At 34.5% G+C, this 21,556-nt stretch overlaps 1 long non-coding RNA gene across 1 annotated transcript; it reads right to left on the bottom strand.

Moving 5' to 3' along the window:
- Positions 1 to 734: 734 nt before the first annotated feature.
- Positions 735 to 9,727, bottom strand: LOC127721599 (uncharacterized). Its single transcript, XR_007991333.1, has 5 exons — positions 9,697 to 9,727; positions 5,355 to 5,417; positions 2,120 to 2,227; positions 1,818 to 1,879; positions 735 to 1,227 (listed from the first exon to the last, which is right to left on the bottom strand). It is a non-coding gene; the product is annotated as an uncharacterized LOC127721599 (long non-coding RNA).
- Between the last annotated feature and the right edge of the window lie 11,829 nt (positions 9,728 to 21,556).

Genomic DNA, 21,556 nt, shown 5'->3' with positions numbered 1-21,556 from the left:
GTCTTTGTAAATGTGGAAAATCAGCTCTCCGATTGTGAATAAACATGTATTTGCGGCCATTAATTAGTAATTCAAAAGATGTTTTAGTACTTAAGTGATTTTATTTTGTTTTAATCAATCTATCCAAAACTCTTCATCGAAGATATGGATTGACGACTCATCTTTGAAATTTACGCCATATTGGGTTTTTTTTACCTGAAGTGTTAACTTTGTATTTAAACATTTACAGTTGAATAGAATTAGTGGTTTTGAGGATAACTTAAAGCCAAAAATTAAATGACCAGCACAAAAAAAAACATTTTCTTTACATTTTGAAAAATATTTAATATTAAAATAAAAATTTGATATTTCTATGTCCGCCATATTGGATATCACCGGAAGTAAGGGTTATAAAGACATATGTCCTATAAATTGTATCCATGAGAAACACCAAAGAAAGGTTCCTGCACAATATAATGATAGAAGCAATACTTTAAAACACATTTCAATTACCCTCCCTAAAAATAAGCTTATTTTAGTACAATGTCCGCCATGTTCGATTTTACCGGTAATAGGGTTTTTGAAGACATCTAATCTATAAAATATATCCAAAAGTAGTACATAACAAAGGTTTGTACCAAATATTATGATAGTAGCTTGATAATAACACCTTTTCACATACTAGCCATCGATATTGGGCTGATTTAAGTATAATGTCCGCCATTTTGGATTTTTACCTGAAGTGAGAATTTTTTTTCAAATGCCTCCCTATCTGATATAAAAGAGTAATAGTTGAGGAAGGTCTATGCCAAATTTCATGCTTGTAGCAGGATGTGCACAATTTTTCACAAAGCCGCCGTACTATGAGGTTCTGGTTGATTACTTTGTCTGTTCCCGTTAATGCCACGAGCTATAGCTGGTATACGCCTTACAAGTTGGTTTAATTGAATGACAAATTCATTTTCTGGAAACAGTTGATGTAATATAAGCAGAGTCAGCAAAATCATATACTGAAAGTAACCTGTAAGAATCAATATATTTGAAATTCTGAATAATGACTTCCACATGACTTAGAAAATGTTGGAATATTCAAAAAATTAAATTCTAAAAATTAATCTATCTTAATGGCTTCAGGTACTTCAAAATGTATGTCAGATGAAAGTTCAAACAGGTTTGTTTTCTTTGATGAATTGCGGGCTCTGGCTTTAAAGCATCTGTAACAGCAGACAATCAGGGCGATAGCAATGACTGAAAAAAAAAAAAAAAACAAGGGGAAAAATGAGTTATTTCCTGTTAATCATGAAGTTTGTTAGAAACCTTAAAAGGTGGATTGCTATCATTTAATACGATCATTTATGTATGTAATAATTGTATTTTAATATCAAGTTATGGTGTGCAACTAGTGTTTTTTTTTAAACAAATAGGTATACCAAATAAATGTTTGCTTGACATTTTCACACATTTCTATGATCACACTACGTAATTTTAAAAATATTTACCAATAATCAAGCTTACAGTTGAATAAAACCATGCCAATCTTTCATCATTTTCAAGAATTTTACAATTTAAAAAAAGAAATAATGGAATTGTAATTATTTTATAATTGTAGGGAGAAGGTGAACAGAACAATTCAGCTATCACAGATTCATTTTGATGAAGGAGATATTCTGGGTAGTCAAAGTACCTCATCACGATCAAATTCTCCTATACTGAATCCACCACCGTCATATTCAGAGCTAGTAACAGAAGTACATGTAGATCAAGTAACAGATGTAACAGATGTAAATGAGCAAACAGAAGAAGGTATTTAAGGTACGCATATTTGCGTTATTACTTACACATAAGTATACGTAGCAGTCTTGTCTGCTGCCTTTGGAGAAGACACCTGTGCTTCAGATACCTGTAAGAAAAAAGTATTTACACTGTTTTGTTGAAGAAAAAATTATTTGCTACGTAAAATGATCAGCATATAAAAAACTGAATTTTAAACAACATTTCTATCACACTTTCAGGTTATTTGAGGGTTGCTACATGTATCTTATCACTGGTAACTATATATCCATGATTGTGAATATTAACATTCCTTTGTGTGTGTGTTTCTATACACACAATATAGTTCTAAGATTTAAATTGTACTTACTGTAAAGGTCATTGTTTCTGTCATGGTTCCCATGGTTTGGGTGGCAGTTTGAATCATGGTTAATTTGTCTGCCGTAGATGTTATGGAGGATACATCATGATCAGTTGCCTGTTAGGATAAAAAAATGTTTTCTAGTTAAATATTTGAACTGATGAAGATGTATAAAATATATTAAAAAAAATACTAAAGCATGCACTAGAGATAATATTTTGAGCATACACACCTACACATTTAAGACAATTTGTGCAACAGGCTAAAGATTGAGGATTACCCTCTATTAAACTCTACAAATACATTTAACAATTTTTCTTTCTTATACAAATTGTTTTTGGTATTAAAATGTATTTGAGAAGATTTTTTATTCAGTAATTAATTGCTATAACTTTTTTTCAGATATGAAAACCATTTGACTGTTCGAGCTCTAGGAAGGACAAAAGGAAAAATAGTGCCAATTATAAACATTCAAAATTTTAGAAAACTATTAAATACATATTTTAATACCAATTGATGTATCATTTTGAGAGAAAAATGTAGATTTGATTGTTGGTTGCTTAACGTCCAGTGGCAATTATTTCATGCATATTCAGGACGAGAACAAATTAACAATAAATACAATAGGTAGGTTCTGTAATAGGGGCGTCCGGGATTAAGGTCGGGAAAATTTGGACTGCCACGGGAAATGAGGGTATATTGGATAGGGACAGAAATTTAGCCTTGCAACAGGTCACCTACGGACCCCTCAAAGAGTTGTTGCAAGGGTTCTTAACGTGCAAAGAGCGTGGCACTCTCTTCACACGAGGCATCGGATTTAACGTCCCCATTCTGACCGGACGTGGCTGCAAATTTGTACACCCCGCACAGCCAAACGGACGCCCCACTTTAGTAAGGGTTTTACTGCCGGTCGGAGGAAGACCAATGGTGACCATACTTCTATTCCCCAGTCACCCTTGGGGTGAAAATGTAGATTAAAGAGTAAATATTTTCTTGTTTTTTAATTGAAATCAATGTGATGCAACGTAGTCAGTAAATGTTTTTTTCAGCGTGAACAGAAAACAACACAAACAAGTTCAGATTGAACAGAAAACATACAAGAACAGTTTTTAAACAGAAATTTCAGGTCAAAATTTTTCTATTGCAAACCAGTTTATTACTCTGATTTTAAACACAAGAAGCTGTGGTATGATTGCTAATGAAACAACTCTCCAGACATAATGTTGTTGATGTAAGCAATTATACAGTTATAGGTCACAATATGGGACTTCAACACAGAGCATAATAATTTGACTCACACTGCAAAGTATAAAAGCTTTACGACTCCAAAAAGACCAGTTAAAATTCAAATGACAGAAAACCAACGATCAGTTCCCTAAAATTATAGACTCTTGACTTGGGACATGCACGGATAGTAAAGCTTTAAAACATCTCAAAGCTAACAAATTACCGTTCATAAATTTAGAAAAAGAAAAGAAATTATTTGAACGTTCTTTTTTGGAGGGAACACGCTTTCGTTCGGGTGTTTGCACAATTTGTTTATGTGGGGAGACATACTTACACATTCCTGTCCGTTAATAGTTATAAGAATTCCTCTGTTGGTAGTAAAATGTTTGATCACAGTTCCATAACCCTTCGTCGAATTTCCAGTTTTCTGATTGGTGTTTGAATTAAAACAAAAGTTTGTATATTGATCATATCAAAGCTTATGGTTGCATCACCAGACTCAGAGTGCCCCTGATCCTTGAAAATGTATGTCCCCTCTTCTCGGAAAGAACATACATACCCTATGAACTTAAGTTTAAGTCAAATTCCTTTTCACATACTTCCGTTATATCGTATCGAACTGTACAAGCACTTTGGAAATATATGATTAATAAGCACAGAAAATATGAGACAGTCATTTTTTCAGACATTGTCATATGGTCATAATCCGCGGGAAATCTTGACCTCTCTAGGGGCTTTGATGAATCTATCAAAATCTAGGTTCCAAATGGTATTATAATTAAAGAGTTGTCTACCATGTAAGATTAGCCACAACTCAATGAACAGGATTATTTAGCCTCCACCCCTCGTTGAACACAAGAGTTTGGTTGTTGCATAAAATGACAGTTTGTTTTTATCTGTTCATTATATGGAATGAGTTTGTTTGTCACACTATGTTATTTGTTGTGTTAGTCAATCGTTTGTGTTTAGAGAGAGACAACTCGTGATATATGACTATATCCTATGATGAAATTTATAAAACAATAAATGACTTTCAATGGCTAAGGTATTTTTTGTTACATGTTCTGTTATCCCACGTGGGTTTTCTGTTCGTTTTATATCAACATAGTGCGATTTTGATAATTTTTAATCTTTTCATATGTTTTGTGTAGGATTTTCTTTTTCTGCGCAAATTGACATTGTGTTATCCAGTAAATGAGGGATTAATAGAATAAAGAATGGAAACGGGGAATGTGTCAAAGAGACATCAACCCTACATACAAGACCAAAAAAAAAGGTTAGAGGTTCCTGACTTAGGACGGGTGCAAAATGCATTCAATTAAAATACAGTTCAAGAGAAGTCCGAGTTCAAAATTAAGAATGGACATTTTTACCATAAAATACATTACAAAATCCGTCAGTATGTTTTAATAAAATATCCATACCACATAATTTCAAGTTAAGAAACTCAAACAGTTGAGCGCCTGTTTTGATAAATCATATGATGGTGAACTTTAAACTGTAAATTATTCCGTACATGATGATGATTTATTATAAATAAGAAAAGCCTTTCTAGGGATATCCTTTTCCCATGTTCAGATCTCCATTTTGTTTTAATTAGTTAATAAGCTAGAGTATTAAAACTTTATTCTGACATTAAATGTATCACCATTTTCTAGACCGTGAGAACATCGAATCAGTATGAAAACAATTAAAGTATAAACAAGTACAGGTAAATTACTTTCACTTGACTTTTTACCACACCAAATTCTCTATGTACATATACAAATCTGGGACACTGTTTTCAAGTGACTGTAATCGATTGCTCCATAAATATGTTACATCCCGCTATATCAGAACTTTTAATAACTTATTAATCAACACGGTTTTACTCATATATGAAGACCACACAATGCCCTGTAATTTTTCATATCTCTGTGTTTATGGAAAATTGCTTCATAAACAATTCTACATGTATTTTTATATTTATTGTTTGAAATTAAATATGCGGGTATGCCTATTTGAATAAAACACTTACCAGATAATTCATCTTTCATTTTCCCAACAACTTGTTTACTAACTGTTGAATGGAGTTTGTTCTCTACATCATATGCCGAATTATCAAAATAATCTTTAAACGTCATCATATCCTGATAAATATCTTCAGTGAAAATTTCGTAAATCAGAGAATCTGTATCGGTTAAGAGAATGTTGACATTTTTCCCATATCTCGACTTCATTACGTTGTAGTGAAAATCATACATAACGATTTTAGAAAGTTCAAATATGCTGGCTCCCAGGCATGGGGCGAATTACATTGCAATGTAATGCATTACATGACAATTACTTGGATAAAGCCAGCATTATATTACAATTACAATTACATGTATTTTGGGAAGTAATGCATTAAATTACAATTGCTTTACCTAAGTAATGCATTACATTGCATTTTATAAATTTTATTATCAAAAGAAACATATATACTACATTTTATACTGCAATCTTGGTAACTATTAAATAGGTATTATAAAAATCCTTTCATTGCCCTATTAGACCAAATGTCAACAGTCAAACAAATGTGGTTAGCTTCTTGAAGGTTAGCATACAATTTTTGACATACATCCTAGGCCTTAGTCTATATCAATTTAGATGAGAGATGTTTCCGGCTTGGAATTTGAAATTTTGGGTTAAGATTTTCTATAAAGTTCTTAAACTTTCGACTTTGTTGAAATTGAGAGTAAATCACTTCTAGCAATATACTCGAAAAGTTGATCTATAGCGTTGTTTTGCTTTTGGTCATTTAATTGATATTTCTGAATACCAGATGGATTTACAAAGTTTGCCAAGGTTGATTGTTATTCTTGGTCAGGCTTTTATATTTCGAAGTATACATCTCTGTAAAAGAAATAACAGAAATGTTGTAAGGAATTTATTCTACCATTATGTTTTATGATTATATTGTTAACTTAATCTCAATGTTAATTAATTACTTTAAAATCACAAATTCACTTGTCAAAAGCAAGGAATTGATTGCTTTACAAACTAATTAGTGTTTTTTTGTCAGGTGTCAATTATCAATCATTCAACTTATTTCTTTCATCTTTAAATACCTATGAATAATGAGCTTTCCGTTTATTAAAAAGTCAGTTTTGAAAAAAAAGATAATTGATCTGATACAAGTAAATTATGACTTTTTTCTATGCAAATACAAACTCCAGTTTAATTATTTATTGCATGCATGTACAACAGTACAACCTGTGACTTCCTCTTAGTTATGTCCACCCTCTTGTATGGTCACCATCAAATGGTGGCCATTTATTGGGGTATTCAATCTTGAGATGTTGGCCATTTATTGGGGTCATAAAACATAGGTTGATGTTTTCACTAATTATGTTACCTGTTGAAATCAATCAGCATTGAAGTTTTCAGCTTGTATGTTTCATTAAAAGTTACCTGTACAGGTACATGTAACTCAGGTTTCTTCTCAAATTGACATTTCACCTTTTCTTGAAAATGTAGAATAGAATGTTTGTTTTAGTCTTTGTTTAATTCATATCATTTGTTGATTTTTCTGTCTTTAAATTTACATATTTTCCCTTTCTTCTAACATTTTTATTGTTTTATGTTATTATTATTTTTTATTTGTTTTTTTTTTCTTATTCTTTTAATTTCTTCTTGGAAAGAATCTTGATTAGAAATGACAAAAATTCAAAGATAAGTTATTGACTAGCATTTGAAAACAAAAGAGAGAATCCTTTAAATAATTATTTTGTCAGTGAAAAAAAAGTTATTGTACATGATGTACATGGTATTCTATTGTTTGTTTGCATTATTAAATGAATTATTATTAATTATAACTTATAATCATGCAAATGATATGTTTAATGGAACCATGAAGCAAGTAATTTTACAAGCCAGTTTATTCACAAATTTAAATTATCAATATCATGAATATCAATCCTTTTACAATAAATTTTGTTAACAAAGTTGTACAATCTATTATCATGATTATTATTCAGGAAAACTACAAATATCATTATCTGGTATAAGAATAAACTATTTTTGTTTATCTTTGATATTTTTCAAATCTCAAAACGAGTTTTGCATGAAGAATCACTAAAGAGACTTACAAAGAAATTATTCATAGAAAATATTGTCTTGCTTTTTGAGACAATAGTAAACTTATCAAATATGTTATCTCCAGTTTGGCTAATTTTGTCAGTTAACAGGCAAAATTTGTCTCCAGAAAAAATAAAGTACACTTCTATATAGATTGTGACATTTTTATGGTCTATTAATTAAATCACTTTTTGTTCTGTGTATTATATTGTCGAAACTGCAGGACTGGCATATGCATGATACATATTCTTGGTATACATTTGCAAAGAATATTTCATTCAACTCAGGCTTTTTAGATAAAGTTAATAATTGCAGAGGCTTGAATGAATTAGATTCTTTAAAGCCCTTGATTAAAAATGAATTTTAAGAAGAAAAAAAAAGAATATTTTTGAAAATAAAATAAAAACTTATGATAAAAACAGTAAACTCAAATGCTTCACTAAGTAAAGAATTAGTGGTCATAATTTAGAAATTGAAAATGGTGAATAAAAATTCCTATAAAGGATAGAATTGTTTGTAAAATTAACCATAACAACTTAGAGATAATCTATTTGAAAATTGTTTACCCTTCATATTAATGTCTCTGACCAGTTTATGAATAAAATCTTGAATCTTATGAATAAAATCTTAACCAAGAACAAAAAGCAAAAGAAATGCTAAACCTCTATAACATGGGACATGTTTAAAATATTGGCTCCTTTATAATTCAAAGAAAGTCATTAGAACTGAGGGCAGAAACCTAATAACTTTTTTCCATGTGTTTTGATTTCTTATAGAATTGTTATTTCTTTGCATTATAATGTTTGTTTTGGTTTTTTTTGCCAGAAACTTGATTAAATTGTAATATGTTTATATGACAATAAAAAAATTATCAAATTTTTCTGTAATGAATATTTTGAATATATATGTATTTATTCATTAGAGAAATAATGAATTGCCTAAATTTTATTTAGAATAAGTCCTAAAGATAATCTTAAACATTTGTTAAACAATGTTAAATGCAGTAAGTATAAACAATTTTGATTTTACAATATTAATTTGAGAAACACCTTTTCAATGGGGAAAGGCAGGCGTTGTGAAAGTTTGCATTATATTAGAAGATGATATTCATTTATTATTCACTTGTCAAAAAATTCATGTAAAAAATAACTTAAATTGATAGAATTATTTAAAAGTTATAACATCAAAACAAACATTTGCAAACAGACATGAGAAAATTTTTACAAAAAAGAAGTTAGGAAGCTATATGTTCAACTAGTTTTATTATTTTATTTTATTTTAGAATTTTCTTGTCATAATCACAGTTATTAAATTTGACAAACACAAAAAGTCATATATTTTCCCTGAGACACTTTACCTGAAAGTTATGTAATTTTAACACTTCAATGCAGTTATGATTTCTCTTTATCCTTGACTAGATTTTGATTAATACCTTGTGTATTAATTAAGCAGCAGGGGGTATAATGATGGGACATTTAGGGCCATCATGGTGACCATATTTTTTATGGCCACCATTAATCAGATAATGTCACAGGTAGTACTGTACATAGTGACTATTTCATGTGTATTCCAACATACTTCTGATAAATAATTTTACTCGAAAATATATTGTGACTTTTTTCCTGGGGATTCTGTGTCTTTTTACCGTGACTTTTTTTTCCTGAAACTCTTTTTCCGTTTACCTTTCTGATAGTACTGCAGTGTGTATTCTGTATATTCTGTTATTACTGTAAACGACTTCGTGTTTATTTTAGAAAATCAGAGGGAAAGGTGAACGCAACACAAGAATCCCTTATTTTATACACAAAAGGATAGACTCGGGTCACGAGCTACCCCTCGACATCACCACCGGGAAGGTCCCCCGAATTTTGGCAATACATATTTTAAAAATAAGATCTTCATGTTCAAAAAAAAAATCTCAAAACTGAATTTTTACATTTTATTGGTGACTATTTTTATATATATGTGGATGTTTTTCACCACCTTGACTGTCTATACAACCCTTGCAGTCGGTGACTTATTGTGTGACTCTCTGTCCTACATTCCTATGTAAAATACTAACAGCGACTTAATCATTTTTATTTACCTGTAATTTCTAGCAGTATAAGTGGTATACAAATCTGTTAAGGAAAAGGGGTAAACAATTATTAAAGCGAATGTTCCACAAATTGATTGTTCCATAAAGGGTAATTAAACTAAATGTAGAGTTTACAATTGTTAGTTATGATACTAAAAATAGTTTTAAACCTTCAAGTACTTACAATGATAATATTTTTTTTCTGTCACCTGTGTGACGCATTCAAATCTTTGTAAAAAATCTTTTCACTCTGTGTACAACGAAATACGCCTTCAAGTTACAGGTGTTTTGCTGACTTTGAACGAAACACCGTAATCTAAAGAAACGCTCCATAAGGTTTCATTAATCTACAGACGAACACTAAAAGTATAATGATGAAATTTAAAGACGGTAAGGAAAAAACAATTTCCAACTGTGAATTACTGCTGACTGGTGCTGAATATTTAGAAGATGTGGTGCAACAATTATCAAACAAGTTCTGTCAGTAAAACCTACACGTGACCTGTTCCCACTGTTGTGATCCCGAGTAAATCTGAACACTAACCCAAGACGCTGACTGGCTTCTTAGCTCTTGATGGCTGCGATTGTCTCTTTAGGATAAATCTGGACTTGTCGTCTATATGGTTAACCGGAAAGAAAGAGCAGGCATCATGGGATCGCTGCAACTTCCGGCAGGGTCTGGCTTAGTACCAACGAATACCACACTCCCCCCGGCTTTATATTGGTTGCCAAATTGTCTAAAATTGAGATAATAATAAGGGTGAATTTTTCGGATGGGCCCCTTCAGATGAGAGGGGCCCAGATTAAATAAAAGTACTATTTCTATTTGTTTGGGTCCACTAAATTAAGTAGACCCTATTTGTATGTACAGCCAGCCCCTTACCCCTTCTAGCAACGATCACAGGCCCCTCAACCCCTCTGTGATGCCCTCTTGATTATGTGGGGTTAGTGGGTTATTTGTTTTGACAAGAAAATAATAATGAAAATAAACTTAATAATAACCTTCCTCTCTGGACAGATTTTAAAAAATTATGTACACATATTTACACCTCTTTTTCTCCCTACCTAAACCCTATACAGGGCCCGTGCATTGCTGGTGGTGGTCTCCAGCAATGCCCAAAGGGTGTTCCCTGACCTAAATGCCAACAGCCTCATTGCCACCTCGGCAATATACTGGGGATGCCCATGGCTGTTATTGGGCACCCATGACGGCCTGAAATAGGGGCATCACTCTCAAGTAGGATCCTTTCCAGAGGGATGGACGACACCGCTTGCCCTTGTTCCTGGTCGAACCTAATGACCTCCCCTGTATACCCAAAATAGACATTTGGGAACGCATCCCTCCACCGCCGTGCCTCCTGCATCCCCCCATCGAAACAATGGGACCCCCAAGGGTGACTGGGGAATAGAAGTATGGTCACCATTGGTCTTCCTCCGACCGGCAGTAAAACCCGTGCTAAAGTGGGGCGTCCGTTTGGCTGTGCGGGATGTACAAATTTGCAGCCACGTCCGGTCAGAATGGGGACGTTAAATCCGATGCCTCGTGTAAAGAGAGTGCCACGCTCTTTGCACGTTAAGAACCCTTGCAACAACTCTTTGAGGGGTCCGTAGGTGACCTGTTGCAAGGCTAAATTTCTGTCCCTATCCAATATACCCTCATTTCCCGTGGCAGTCTAAATTTCTCCGACCTTAATCCCTTAATCTATTACAGAACCTACCTATTGTATATATTGTGAATTTGTTCTCGTCCTGAATATGCATGAAATATTTGCCACTGGACGTTTAGCAACCAACAATCAATCAATCAATCGAAACAATGGGGGCCACCCGCTCCCGGACTGTGGTAAGGACTTTCGGGTGTGCCTCCGCACTATGGCGATCCTCAGGAGCCCCTCTAACGTGCAGAATGAGGGGACCTCTGGCCTTCCGTCGCACAGGTTCAGGACCCACCTTAATGTGCTTACTTGCCTCTGAAGAGGTGGGTCCCGCTGGCTTTGGTCCAGCCCAACTTCTATTGCCCTCACCCCAGGCAACCCCACCAGCTGTTCCATTTTGCCGAATGAACTGTCGTCCAGCTGATGGGCCTTTTTGGGATGAACTCCTATGGCCGTTACCCAGGGTGATCCCCTAGGGGTTTCCCGCAATGTCCATGCAGATGGCCACGTCCCTGAGTCACAATGGACCATCACACCTCCCACTAGGTCTACTGGGTTTCTGGGGGGTGGGAAGGCGCATCTCGATGAACCGTCGCCGGTCCATCCTTCCTGTCATCCTCCACTGCCTCCACCCCCGGTCCAAATGAAAGTGGGAATCAAATGCAGGTCGTGTGGGGTTCCCAGCTGCACACTGTGTTTCTACCAGAATTTTCTTCCCTGGAGGGGAGTCGATCAAACTTTAAACTTATTAAAAGGCACCTAGAAGATAAAACTTACACAAATTTGAAATTTAAAGGTTTAACTAAAGTCATGAACTATAAATCAGAACATTCAACAGTTGTAAATGCATATATATAAACAAATTAAACAAATGTTCATTCAGAAAGAATATAAATTTAATGGAATTTAAAATTGTCTCTTTCCATGAATTCAGCAACCTCCAACAGCTCAGTAAGAAGGTGAACTGGTGAAGCCCTAGCTTCTTCGCGTTTCCTTTGAGCTATTCTTTTTTCTTCTTCAATGATTTCAGCATTTTACTCTGGAGTGCCTAATCTTGGCAGCATTGCTCCTTATGTTTCTATATAATCGATATTTGGAGTAATATTAATTTTCACATAATTTTCCAGATATTCTTCATTTACACAATGACGGTACGAAATGTAACGGATACATCGAGACTTTATGCCAAACATTTTCCTGCATTTCCCACACTTGAAAAATTCCCTGTTAGTTTGATGAAGACACTGCCAGTGAGTATGGAGTTCTCCCAGAGTGTTGTACTTATACATTGTACAGCATCTACTCACTGGACAGTATTGGCCCAACGGATGGAAACAGTTTACCATTAAATAAACTTAATAAACTGACACTGTACCAGCAACAGATTAAACATATTTTCAATAGACAATATCGTTAGCCAAATTTTCCAACCTGGGACAGGACAGGACACACAAAATCATTGACCAAAAAACATAATGACCCTCTATTTTGTAGGTGGAGCATTCAAGTATATAACTATTGAAAGTTGTATAAACCAAATCTCCAAGGTAGTGAGATTTTTTGCAAGACAAAAGTTAGCTGAAGGCAGGTTTTGTTTAGCCTTTTTTCACTATATAAAAAAAAAGATTCATATCATAAGCAAGCATCTGAGATTTTTAGTAACAATAAAAAAAACTTCTAAAACAAGAAAATGTGTCCACAGTACACAGTACTATCGTAGGTTGGGCTTAAAAATCGTATTGATGAACAACCCAAAACATTTATACACTCAGCATGCTCGCGGCATAACGAGAAACAAGTTATATTTTACAATTATTTATTTAGTTTATTATCTTTCTGAAAATATAATAACGTAGAAGAGATCATTTTAACAGAACCATAAACTACAGAATATTTAATTTATTTTATGAATTTAAAAAGGTCGCTTTCATAGTCATTAAAGGTACCAGGCTTATAACATAGTCAGAAAAGTCAGTTACTATCAATTTTATTTATTTTAATGCATCTTTGAAATTATTAATATTCAACAATTATATCAATAACAGTTATCAAAGGTACCAGGATTATAATTTAATACGCCGGATGCGCGTTTCGTCTACATAAGACTCATCAGTGACGCTCAGATCACAATAGTTATAAAGCCAAACAAGTACAAAGTTGAAGAGCATTTAAGACCCATTATTCCAAAAAGTTGTGCAAAATACGCCTAAGGTTATCTATGCCTGGAATAAGAAAATCCATAGTATTTTGAAAAATTCATACTTTTCTAAACAGGAAATTTACGAAAATGACCATATAATTGATATTCGTGTGTTTAGTCAACACTTCGTACTGGGCTGGTGATACCCTCGGAGACGAAACGTCCACCAGCAGTGGCATCGACCCAGTAAAAGTAGTATTTAAAGGCACCTTATTTTCAACATAACTTGAAAAGGTAATTTGAAACAATAACTTGTTTAAGTAATGCCCCAAACTTTGTGAAACAAGTCTACACAAACCACTGCTTTCGACTGCCTACTTTGAACATAATCTTAACCCTAGGGAAATTGGATTATACTTGTTTTACTTAAACGACTGTTTATTACATATCAAATTTAAAAAGTCTCTTCTTAAAGGTTTCCCCCCAAGGGTGACTGGGGAATAGAAGTATGGTCACCATTGGTCTTCCTCCGACCGGCGGTAAAACCCTCGTCAAAGTGGGGCGTCCGTTTGGCTGTGCGGGATGTACAAATTTGCAGCCACGTCCGGTCAGAATGGGGACGTTAAATCCGATGCCTCGTGTAAAGAGAGTGCCACGCTCTTTGCACGTTAAGAACCCTTGCAACAACTCTTTGAGGGGTCCGTAGGTGACCTGTTGCAAGGCTAAATTTCTGTCCCTATCCAAAATACCCCCATTTCCCGTGGCAGTCTAAATTTCTCCGACCTTAATCCCTTAATCTATTACAGAACCTACCTATTGTATTTATTGTGAACTTGTTCTCGTCCTGAATATGCATGAAATATTTGCCACTGGACGTTAAGCAACCAACAATCAATCAATCATCTTAAAGGTTTGGAAAAGTCATTTTCATGGACCTCCTTTTCTGTACTTTTAGTGGAGGGTCCAGTAGATTTAGAATTTTTGTCTCTTTTATACTGCACATGTCAGTTATTTCTGGCCAATCATATAGGTTTGATTCTACCCCCTTCATGCATTTGACCTTGTACATTGGGTAGTCTTCATTTGGTGTCAATTCTAAAATTTAAAATAATAGTTAAAATTGGTTATTTAAGGTACCACGTTTATAATTTGATACGCCAGAAGCTCAGATCAAAATAGTTAGAAAGCCAAACAATTATAAAGTTGAAGAGCATTAAGGACCCAAAATTCCTTCAAAATGAACCTTCGGAACAACCACAAAATCCAGAATTCACTCAAAATGAACCTCATGAAAAAAGTAAAATCACAAAAATACTGAACTCTGAGGAAAATTAAAAACGGCAAGTCCCTAATCAAATGGCAAAATCAAATGATGAAACACATCAAACGAATAATCAACAACTGTCATATTCCTGACTTCGTACAGGCATTTTCAAATGTAGAAAATGGTGGATAAAACCTGGTTTTAAAGCGCTAAACCTCTCACTTGTATGACAGTCGCATCAAATTCCATTATAGTGACAACGATGTGTGAACAAAACAAACAAACAAACACAATCAAGAATTAGCGCAACAAGTTGTAATTAACGTGTCATACGACGCTCACAAAGGATCATTAACAAACAGAAAATCAGTCGTAAATCTACATGTGTAAATTAACGCTTTTATTTTACCATTGAGTTATGGTTCTTTTGTTCAGTTTCCACTTTTTTTAACTTAAATAAGTAGTAATTCTCGACTGTTGTTAAAAATGTCAAGGCAAAGTTCCTCTATGTAACCAGAGAAGTGGTAATTTTCAGCATGTATCAAGCTTGCCAGAATAATTATCATGGACATCTCGTCCACTTCAAAATTGTATACTAGGAATCTGTTAGTCACTCCATCCTGGTGCATGAGTGTGTGGTTCATGTTTGCTAAAATGCACATTTCTTGTCTTTGGTTTAAATCCACCATACAGCTTGCACAGGGTATTCTGCTAATGTGAACAGATTACTATCCAATTAAACAATCGTGTCTATGTTTTGATCCATTTTCAACTTTGCATCCCTGACAGAACTTTTTTGATAATTGTTGCACTATTTCATCTACGTTGTGTAATTACCTTGTTAGATGTCCTACCACCAATTGCCTTTGACACAAATGCAATGGCACCTGTTGGTGTAATATTAACTAGAATTTAATTACGTTTTTGTGCTTGTAGTTCGATCATGTCTGAGCTCTAGCAATTCATTGGCCTTGTCGCTGGATAAAAACTTCAAAACAGTCAATAATACTGGAGCACCTTCGGTCTGATTGTTTAAAACAGATGTCATATTACTAAAAAGATGTTCCTTATCAGGCCATTGAAAAAAAAAGGATCGTTTCCTAGCTAATTTCGGATGTCCTTAGTCCAGAATGGCTGACACTTGGTTTCGATACGCTGAAACGGTCTTCGTGTTTAAGGTTGAGTCTCATCTTTATAAGAAGTCATAGCAGAACACCTGTTGATGACATTACTTAACACGATAGTAAACTATTACATAATCTGTACCAAGCATTATAGAGGTTATCTCCAGAACATGAATTTACACCATTTCGTCTTTTTTTCCACATAAAAACTCCACCAATAATTAAAATTAAAACTGAAAATAATAGTTTTTTCCAAAGTACAATCAAAGAATGGGTTAAGTTAAAGCCCAAATCAATAATGTCTACGAATTTGTTTTAGGATTTGTTGATACTTGTAAAGGGAAACCTCCTCTAAAGGTGCACATATATCTCTACTCTACATAATTTGGCTAACCATTTAATTATTATAGTAAAAGCTATTGCAAAGAGAACACATAATAATGTTATAGAAACCTCTTGATGTAAATTCTAATTTTCTAAAATAATCATTAAAGTTCAATTCTTCTCCAAGTGTAAATGTCGTATTTGTTTTCACTTGAAACAGTTCAAAATTCACTTGAAACAGTTCAAAATTCACTTGAAACAGTTCAAAATTCACTTGAAACAGTACAAAATACATAATAATATAACAAGGAAAAGAGTAACATAAATTATACAAAAAGATATAACAAATTTACCTGCAGTTCATGCTACTGTAGCCAAAATACAGGGCAATTCATCATGTTCGTCATCTGTTTTGGTCTGTAGGTGTATAGTAAAACAAATATATATATAAAAAAAATTATATAACATGAAAACAGATAGTAGTCTATATGTTATGCATATGTCAAAATTCAGTATTACATTTACAAGGAATCTTTTTAAAAACACGCATTTACTAATAACACAATTCAATTTAGAATTCACTTCATTAGTAAGTTTCTATCTAAAACATTTTGATTTCATAGGGTAACATTTCATAAAATGATGGTAACCCAACACAGAAGTCTGATTAAACATAGATGAAAGTTTCTACCCACCTAAGGCCTTACAGTCTGCGAGACAGACAGGGTTGTCTTCTGCAAATGAGTCGGGCAGGGCTGTCTTCTGCAGTTGAGAGCAAGGCAGGGTTGTCTTCTGCAGTTGAGAGCAAGGCAGGGTTGTCTTCTTTTGATGCGACTCAGATTGGGGAGCAGGACTCGTTTCCATCAACTCCTCCTAATGAGGAAACAATGAGATAATCTACTTATATGGTGGAAGTAGGATATGATTGATTGATTGGTGTTAACTTTACGCCACATGAGCGCAAAAAGGCGATATGATTTGTTACAGCTGAGATATCAAACCAATGTTCACTTTGTGTAAATAATAAAGAAAAACAAAAATATAAGTAACTAACTTTTATTGAAACAACATTATACACAGATCAAGCATGTTTTCTTATTGTTCATCTAGTAAATGCAACATGGGCTTAATCAGAAGTGGTATTAATCTGTGTTACACTAATTCTCCGACTTGCTAAAAACTGAATAGTTTTCCGAAACTCTCGAAGTTTTCTTCTATGTAGTAAACTAACCATAACTGTTCCGTGATATATTCTATATACAATGTTTGAAATGGTTCGAATTTGATCATCAGAACTCTGATCAGTCATTTCTTTACTTCCCCGAGGTTTAACAAAGTAAGGTTCTTTCAGGAAGGTAGAGTTTTCAAAAATACAATTTTTTATGTTGAGTGTTTCCCATTGAATGACCAACAAAGTTATTGATTAATTTGTTTAAAATTTATTCAATTCTTCTTTGAATCTCTCTTCCAAAGACATAGTTCTGCTTTACATATGTGACAATGAGTTTCTTTCTTAAACGATTGCTAACCACTTCCAGTCATTATCATGGGCTCACAATGTTTGAATCTTTGTTCTATTTCTCCCGTTCCTTTAACATACACTCCACAAATTTATCAGCATCATCGGCACCACGATATACTACTGGTTCATCGAAGTTTCAGGTGTAAGACCAACGACTTATATGCAAAGCCACATGGTACACGTAACGTAGTCTTTTTCGGCTATCTAAGATTAGTTCTTGAAGACATTCAAAATCTGCATAAATAATGTATGGCACCTTAAGCTGTTTACGTATGTCTTTGTTATGTAACCACTCTTCAGTGGTGAGTTCAATTTTCTGCGGTCCATGGGTTTGGCAGTTTGGCAAATGATTGTTCAAGAGTCCTAGTTAAAAATAATGTTTTGATTTTAAAATCCCCGAGTTTTCAACAGTATGAAATGATATTAACAGAAAGGAAATGAGGATGATTAGATTTGAATTAAATTTGTGGATGAAAAATAAAAGGTATGAAACACATCTATAATTCTTTATAATCTCTATGTTTACAAACAACTGAGGTATCATATATATATATAAAACAAGCACCAGTTTCAGTCTTCAATAAATTAATGTTGTCCTTTAAAAATAAATATTTAAAGTTTTTAAATCCATGAGTTTTCAACATTTTTTTTGAAACAGTTTAAACATTATGAACTACCGAGGTATCATACCTATATATTATACTAAATTTCTCCGACCTCAATCCCAGACGCCTCCATTACAGAACCTACCTATTGTATTTATTGTTAATTTGTTCTCGTCCTGAATATGCATGAAATATTTGCCACTGGACGTTAAGCAACTAACAATCAATCAATCAATCAAATTCATAAATGTAATTGATATCACAATAACTGGTGAAATGTTTTTAAAAAAAACTAATTTGAGAGTAGAGTAAGTTGTACCTGCTATAACAGTTACTGATCCAGGGGGAAGTATCAGCATTCTGAAATGAAAATAAGGAAATATAATCAACGCTTAGAACACATTTATCAAAACATAATGCAAGGTCCACTTTCTATGAATCTACATTATAAACTGTCTAAAGGTCAAACATTTTCTCTACTAATATACATCCTCATTAAATGATTGATTGTTGGTTGCTAAACGTCCAGTGGCAAATATTTCATGCATATTCAGGACGAGAACAAATTAACAATAAATACAATAGGTAGGTTTTGTAATGGAGTCTGGGATTGAGGTCGGGATGTACAAATTTGCAGATACGTCCGGTCAGAATGGGGACGTTAACTCCGATGCCTCGTGTAAAGAGAGTACCACGCTCTTTGCACGTTAAGAACCCTTGCAACAACTCTTTGAGGGGTCCGTAGGTGACCTGTTGCAAGGCTCAATTTCTGTACCTTAATCCCGGAAGCCCCTATTACAGAACCTACCAATTGTATTTATTGTGAACTTGTTCTCGTCCTGAAAATGCATGAAATATTTGCCACTGGACGATAAGCAACCAACAATCAATCAATCAATATTCTGCTTTGGCTCCGATGTCATATAAACGGGATGTCAGATGGACCCGGTCTGATCAATCGGCTGGTCACGCCAAGCCCTTCAGTTTTTCCTTAAATTTAGCTTTCCTGTAACCATGATGTTTTCAATGTTGAATAAGAGCTTTTTAAAAAACAAGGATGACTGAAGAAGGCGGTGGCTCATGTGTCAATCAAGTGGTACGCTTTCTAATGCGCTTGATGGATACGCTCTGCTTGAGTATACTGTTCTTGGAACATCTGGTGCTTTCCGCAGTGGATCTTGGGTGCCAATTTTGGGGACGAGCTACATTTTTTTTTTGGAGCTCGGTTTCAGCATTGGCTCTTGACCCCGGCTCGCCACGGTTATACAGTAACGCCCTGGTAGGCACTCCGTGGAGGGTGGATGACAAGAATACTAAATATTTTTCCTCTCATTATGGCACACCAAATCCCAAACTCCAAATCAGCTCTATTTAAAAAAAGAAAATGTGATGACTCTGAGCCTGTCAGGAAGATGATAGTTGGCCCCGATTTATTGTGATAACAGGTACTGTCGACAAACCTATATCCAAAATTTCCCCTTTTGTAATTCAGAAATGTATTCAAGGCATTGCTGGAATGGTAAAAAATGCTTCTAAAATGAGATGAGGGAATTTATTAGTTGAATGTACAAACAAAAGTCAATCAGCAAATTTGCTGAAATTGACAACTATAATTGGTTTTGCTGTTTCGGCATCAGCAAACACTAGTTTAAACAGTAGTAAGGGAATACGTCGAGACAGAAGTCAATATCTTTCTGATCTATCTGTTGAGGAAATTTGCAAAGAACTTTCAAACCAAGGTGACCCCCAAGGGTGACTGGGGAATAGAAGTATGGTCACCATTGGTCTTCCTCCGACCGGCAGTAAAACCCGTGCTAAAGTGGGGCGTCCGTTTGGCTGTGCGGGATGTACAAATTTGCAGCCACGTCCGGTCAGAATGGGGACGTTAAATCCGATGCCTCGTGTAAAGAGAGTGCCACGCTCTTTGCACGTTAAGAACCCTTGCAACAACTCTTTGAGGGGTCCGTAGGTGACCTGTTGCAAGGCTAAATTTCTGTCCCTATCCAATATACCCTCATTTCCCGTGGCAGTCTAAATTTCTCCGACCATAATCCCTTAATCTATTACAGAACCTACCTATTGTATTTATTGTGAACTTGTTCTCGTCCTGAATATGCATGAAATATTTGCCACTGGACGTTAAGCAACCAACAATCAATCAATCAATCAATCAAACCAAGGTGTAACTGATGTGGTTAGATTCCAAATTAAAAAGAATTACCAAATGATTAAATTAAATACTTATCTTTTGACTTTCAAAACTCCAACTCCTCCTTCCTCTTTGAAATTGGGATGCTTTGGCATCAAGGTAGATATGTACATCCCAAACCCAATTAGGTGTTTCAAATGCCAAAGGTTTGGTCATTGGACCAAACAATGTCATGGTAAGCAGAAATGCTTCAAGTGTTCTGGAGAAGGACACGACGGAACAACCTGTCACCAAAAGGTTATGATGAACCTTAATGGAAAAAGTCACGATCAAAATAAATTATAAACTACTTGCTAAAGTGGGGCGTCCGTTTGGCTGTGCGGGATGTACAAATATGCAGCCACGTCCGGTCAGAATGGGGACGTTAAATCCGATGCCTCGTGTAAAGAGAGTGCCACGCTCTTTGCACGTTAAGAACCCTTGCAACAACTCTTTGAGGGGTCCGTAGGTGACCTGTTGCAAGACTAAATTTCTGTCCCTATCCGATATACCCTCATTTCCCGTGGCAGTCTAAATTTCTCCGACCTTAATCCCGGACGCCCCTCTTTTAGAACCTACTTATAGTATTTATTGTTAATTTGTTCTCGTCCTGAATATGCATGAAATATTTGCCACTGGACGTTAAGCAACCAACAATCAATCAATTATACAGCTAAGTGTTCACAACATTTTAAAAACCAAATGTAGAAATAAGCTGAAAGGAAACCAACAACTTTAGGCATTGAATATTTACACCTCTACCGGTGTCTTTGTGGGAAAATCCTTGATTCAGGTTTTATTTAATTGTTGTAAAATGTCTTGAATTTCTTCACCTTTAACATTGTACTCGTTGACTTCGAGGTTTTCGTACAAGTAATGGTTATTAATTTCACCCTTTTATAGTTCATGGTGACTTTTGTCTTCCTCAGTCTTTCTTTGTTATGCCATTCAAACCAGAATTTTTATAATTTCTTGAAGAAGAGTACTTGTTAGAATAGGTGTAAACAGTGACAATCCCTGATCATATTATTGGTTCGAGATTTGTGCTATACACTTAGGTTTGGATTTACATGTACGAAGCCGTTCTATGTTAAAGAAATTTATAATATGGAGAAAAAAGAACAGAAAGGTTAATGAAGAAACAAGAAGGCTACTTAATATCATAAGCAAACACATATTTAATAAGAGAATGAATAATAAGTTTGTGAAATATTTGTCCGGT

The sequence above is a fragment of the Mytilus californianus genome, unplaced genomic scaffold, assembly GCF_021869535.1.
Source record: "Mytilus californianus isolate M0D057914Y unplaced genomic scaffold, xbMytCali1.0.p SCAF_12, whole genome shotgun sequence".
NCBI lineage: Eukaryota > Metazoa > Mollusca > Bivalvia > Mytilida > Mytilidae > Mytilus > Mytilus californianus.
Note: the sequence above shows the minus strand (reverse complement) of the source record. Positions and strands in the feature narration are given on the sequence as shown.